Raw genomic sequence first — 5,497 nt, forward strand, 5'->3', positions numbered from 1 at the left:
CCTCACAGTGGGGAAAGGCCCCAGCCACCAGTGTGTGAAAAGGGAAGGCAGCGTGGGGATTAGAAATGTCAGCTTCATGGGAAGTACTCGATATTTAATAGCTTCACTTGATTGCTGCAATGCGGTGACGTGCACAGCACCGTAAAGGCAGCTGTGAGCCGTGTCCCCCTGGAGAATCGATGCCATTTCTGGGTGCCTCAGGAGCTATCGCAATATAGGATGGTGAGAAAGAGCCACGTGAGCTGAGCTTGTATTACTTAAGATCAGGTTGTTAGGTTGGTGGCTCATCCTTTCTGTGTCTGGCTGGCGCGGGGTGCAGGACGCCCTGCTCGCGACGCAGCTAGCCGAGCTGAGCTTTCTTCCCGCTGACAGCTAGTGCCCTCCATCTGATGGCTGATAGCGCTTGTGACACGTTTACTGCAAAAACACTGTTGGATGGTCTGTCCGCAACGTATTCTCTAGTTTGCTCATCTTTGCAGCTGCTGGGGGAACTGAGGCCTTTTAAAGCATTAGCACTCCGTAATCTCCTCTTCTCGACAGATGCTCTGATGCTATCTGCTGCCCGTACAATCGGGGCCACTGGAGGAATTCATCTGTGTGGCGGGAGCATGCTCCTGCGCCGGTAGGGATCTTGTCAACATATTTTTGTCTCATTAGGCCAATAAAAATTCTTGGATTCCTCCCTCGTCTCCAGCGTGCACGTGCTGCAAACACCAGCACACAAAGAGCATGCTTTATTTCTCACCCAGATTACCTCCCATGCCCCTCTGGACGTGGCCTTGGGAGAGGAAGTTGCTCCTCTAGAAGAAGGGCTGTTGGAACAAGTGAATAACTCTGGGAGGATGGAGTTGGCTTCTTCTTGCTCCTTTTGTGACAAAGTGACGAAGACGAAGCGAGCGGAGCTTTCCCAGCATGACTGACTGGTAAAGAGTCTCCCCAGCACTGTACTTCATCGCTACCTCAAAAGTCAACGTGCTTTTATTGAACCAAGTCTGCTCTGGGCTCTGTACAGCAAGCTGTATTAAGCTTTTGCTTTTGTCCGTGCAAGCGAATTCTACTAAACTAGCTCATGGCTGTCATTTTCAACACACTTCAGCACAAACACATCCTTGCACGTTTCGAGAGCTTGATCCCAGATTCAAGTGCATCTCCAAAGCAGCCCCTCTCTACCCTCTGAAAATGCCCCTAATCCCCCGAGGCAAGAACTCGAAATGGCATTTGGCAACGTTCCTGCCACCACCTGCAGGGAAAAGCAGGACATAGGGCCTGTCCATCCCTTGGCTCTCCTGTCTTGAGGAAAACAGCGTCCAGGGTATAAATAGGCACGATGCACTGCGATCCTTTTTAAGGGCTGTTCTTGACCCAATATGCTCCGCCAACAAAAATAACCTGTTCCACCCCCTTCGGCAAGGTTCACCTGAAGCCCAAAAGCTGCATTAGAACGGCACGTATTAAAGTGCATCACACATCAAGGGCTTGAAAGTAAACACCAGCAATGTCTCTTTTTGATCACATTCCTTTCCACGACAGGCTGATGATTTCCAAGCCAAGAATGTCACTAACCTCTCATATTTCTCCTGGTCATTTCTGTCCTGAAATTGGAATGCAGCCACAGGCAAAAGGGGGTTGAACACCCTCATGTCAGGGATCCAGATTTAAGAGACATTATCTCATCGATAGTGAACAACAAGGCTGGCACACCGTCAGGCGTGATATTCCCTGGAAAGTTCAGCGTGCGTGGTGAGGGACACGGGAAGGCAGGCTTAACTCGCAATGCTAAGCTCGCGCTAGTCAAGCGTGGTAAGATCCTGGCTGGCAGCCTCGGCGAAGGATCTCCGTCAAGTTGGAGAGCAGCGTAGGCAAGGGCCCCGTGCTTGTGGGAGGCAGAGGATGCAGAAGGGCTGAGGACAGTTGCGCAGCGCAATGGTTAGGAATGAAAAAGTGGGGTCACATGGAGGGAGGGAGGGGAGCGGGGCCAAAAACTGCACGTCTTTATTGTGGCTTGAGTGGAAAATTATGCGGGTGAGAGAGAGGAATGCAGATCGGGCACCCTGAAACATCCAGTTACAAGATTAGCGTGAGGGAACAGGACTGCCGTCATTGCCTTTCTTGGGCGGTAAAGATGGAGCTAAAGCTACGTCTAAAGCTGCTAATACCCTTTTAAAAGCTCCTTATGCTTGGTCTGTAGATCGTATTGTCCTTAAGAAAAAGTTCGTCTTTTCGGCTTGGCAGCAGCTGTTATTTAGCCTGGAGTGCGGCACAAGCACTGGCAGATAAGACAGCACTAAGAGGTTTTGCAATGTGTCAGCCCTCTGGATCGTTTTGGGGGAAAACTTCAGAAGGACCCGATTTCATCACGATGTGAGATTAGAAAGTGGTTGCAGTAGGGGAAGAAATCACTTGGGAAAGAATAGGGAGAACTTTGTATAAGCAAATGCCCCCCAGCTCTGCGCCGAATCAGTTAGAAGCGCCAGCTTTGAAACCGCAGGTGTTGAAAGCCTTGCAGCTGCTGTCAACGTTGTGACAGCATGTTTGCAGTGAGCATCCTCCTGAAACAACCTCGAACTGCCAAAGAAGTTGGCAGTTTAAGTTATACTGCCCGTAAGGTTGGCGCTTACAGGCCCCAGCACTGCAGCAGCAGGTCACAGATGGAGACACCTCCCTTGGCTTTGAACATCTCTGGAAGGACCGCAGCCCTTCAGATGGTTTTTTGGGAAGAAATTTAGGGAAACCTGTTAGCTCCTGAAATAATGCGCCGTGTTCTGCAGCAGCAGGTCTGACCTATCAAATCCAGACTTGCCGGCCCAGAGGCTAAACCTTTGCCTTGCATGATGTCCTCGCGTGGACCCCAGCTGCTGTGGATGGAGTTGGGGGCAGGCGGGGCACGAACACGCCATGTCCTGCCGTGCCCAGAAGTGGTTTCTCTGAAATGCTTTGGTTTGGGAAGGAGGGAAGCTGCAAGATCTGGTTTGCACTCACACCTACTCTCAAGCCTGCACATCGAGGGGCGTGCAGAGAAACTTTTGCTCCCGGCTGGTGTGAGCTGTGAGCTGCAGGAGCCGCGAGAGGGAGCTTCGGGGCTGTCCCTTAAATTTTTTCCCCAGGCCAGGCTGAGGCACAAGATGGTGCTGTTGTCTCAGCCATCGCAGAGCCTGCGAGGGACATGGGAAAGCCACCCTGGGCAGGGGGACGCTGGTGAATCCCGCCACGCTGCCCTGCAAGATGGAGCTCCGTGCAGGACAGGGCCCAGCTCCCGGGTGGGAATTTCTCCCAAACTTGAGCCCATTTCCAGCCCTCCTTCAGGGAGAACCCAAGGCTCTGCCTGTTTTTTCTCAGAAAAAGCCGGCAGATGAGTGATCTAGAAGAGACACGTGCCGGCAAGCGTGGCTTCACATCCAGATCTGCCCTTCCCCGTGGCCTGAGATAATGTCCTGCCCACAGGGCTGAAGGGTCTGTGTCCCTGAGGGTTACAGCATTTATAAGAGGTAAAATAAGTCTCATGACTGTGCTCTGCAGAAACATGAACCTCCCGGTGAGAGGGCCGAGGGGTGGGGAGATGGGGAGAAGAAAATACAGAGAGGGGTGTTGATGTCCCCATCCCAGGGGGACGCCGGCTCTGCCAGGTGATGGGGATGTTGGATGCGGAGCACCCTTGCTCACGCTTCTCAGGCAGAAAGCTCCAGCCTGGGTTTGAAGAAAATTTTCCCATGAAAGATTCCCTGAAACTGGTACGTTCCCACAAAGGGCTTTGATTTCAGTGTATCGGCATTTTCCGATGAGAAACCATCTCATCGGAAAATTCCCAACCAGCAAAGAGAAACTCCCCAGTGTATCAGGGGAGGGATACTGTCGCACGCGGCGGGAATTTAATACCAGTGGAATCTTGTGTCTGGAGGCTCTGGGTAAAGAAAGACGAAATGCAGCCAGCACCACTCACGGCGAGAGGGGAAACCGTGAAGTCCTGCAATTGAGCAGCTTTGCTCCCTGCAGCCTGCTGCCCCTTTTCCCAACACTTTCCTCGTAATACTTCTCTTTCATCAGGGTGTCGCTGCTTTCTGTGCAGGCAGAGGGTGCAGCGTGCAAGCGTTACAGACCGGAGGCAGCACAGGCAGGACCTGTTAGGGGCATGGAGGCAATGGGAGCACAAGCTGAAGCTCCAGTGGTTCACCTTGCCTTTGGTAGGGGTCTTGAGCTAAAGGGGGACCGTGCAGTTCGAGATAACGGGACAAACTGAGATGAACAAGTTACCTGCTCTCAAAAAGACCTGATTGTTGAGTTACGGCGGTCACGTATCCCCAGCCAGTCCCTAGTCCGGTGGCTTAACCAGGCTGGAGGAAATATTTGTGTGTTCTACAGAGACAGCTCTTCTTGTTTAAGTTCGGGATTCCTCTAGAGCAATAACAGGGCAGGCTCTTGCCCTCGCGAGGGCTCTTTCTGAGGGACCATGGGGCACTGCTGCGAGGGTGGACTCTGACCCGCCCTTGGCAGGTGCCTGCCTGGGTGCTTCATGGCTGGAAGAATACGATCTGGGTTTCTGGCAGCGTGGTGCTCTGGCAGTCCACGGGGAACTGCTGAGGTGTGGGCAGGCAAGTCAGGGTTAGTGGAGGCAGGATACAGCAGACTAGCTGCTTGCCCTGGAAAAGACGATGCCATCTTAGGGGTTCTCTTCCTTCGTGAAAAAAACAGAAGCCAGGTCCTGACCTGGCCCCCTGCTCTGAAAAGTACCTCAAAATTTGGCTCTTATTGCTTCTCTTCTTTAATATCATCATGGACTGCAAAGGAGGCATTAACCTCAGGTATCCTCACACAAAGGTGAGTGCCCGCTCCATTGGAGGTGCCCTCCACTCCCCAGCTGACGCGTGCTGCTTTCAGGAAGATTGTCAGTCCTGCCCATGCGATGCTGGTGGACCTCACCCATTGTGTGTCCTTAGTGAGATAGAAGTGATGAAGCAAGAGTCTGGAAACCACAATTAAGTTATTTAATCCACCTCTCATTGCCCAGGGACTCCTCCTACACCGAGCTGGATTATTCTGTCATGCATCAACTTCAGGGGAGTTGCACAAGAGCGGAGGAGAACAGGCTCCAGCCACGAATCTTCTCCAGGGCTTTGTCCGGTCTGGTTTTGAATGACTCCCCTGAGAGGGCTTTCACCAGCCCTCGTGGGATAATGTACCACAGCCTGCTAGATGTCTGATGGAAAGCGTGCCTCTCTTCCGTGGCAGGTATTCCATCTGGGCTTGAAGGCTTCCTTCGCTCTGCTTGTTTTCCTGGTGGTTGTCTCTCCGGCGGAGGTTAGCAAGACCCTTTGTGAGGCCTGCGCTTCTCAGATGTTATGTCTGGAAGTTTGCACTGTTTTTTTGGCTAGGGGGCCCCGGGTCTGGAAGTAGAGAGGCTTTTATGGGAACCCAAGTCCCCTTTTGACACGACTTCCTTGTGCTTAAATTTCAGGTTGAGTTACAGACATGAACATTTTCTGGTTGGATATCTTTCATTGTC

Source organism: Pygoscelis adeliae, unplaced genomic scaffold (genome assembly GCF_000699105.1).
Source record: "Pygoscelis adeliae isolate BGI_AS28 unplaced genomic scaffold, ASM69910v1 Scaffold224, whole genome shotgun sequence".
NCBI classification, from domain to species: Eukaryota; Metazoa; Chordata; class Aves; order Sphenisciformes; family Spheniscidae; genus Pygoscelis; species Pygoscelis adeliae.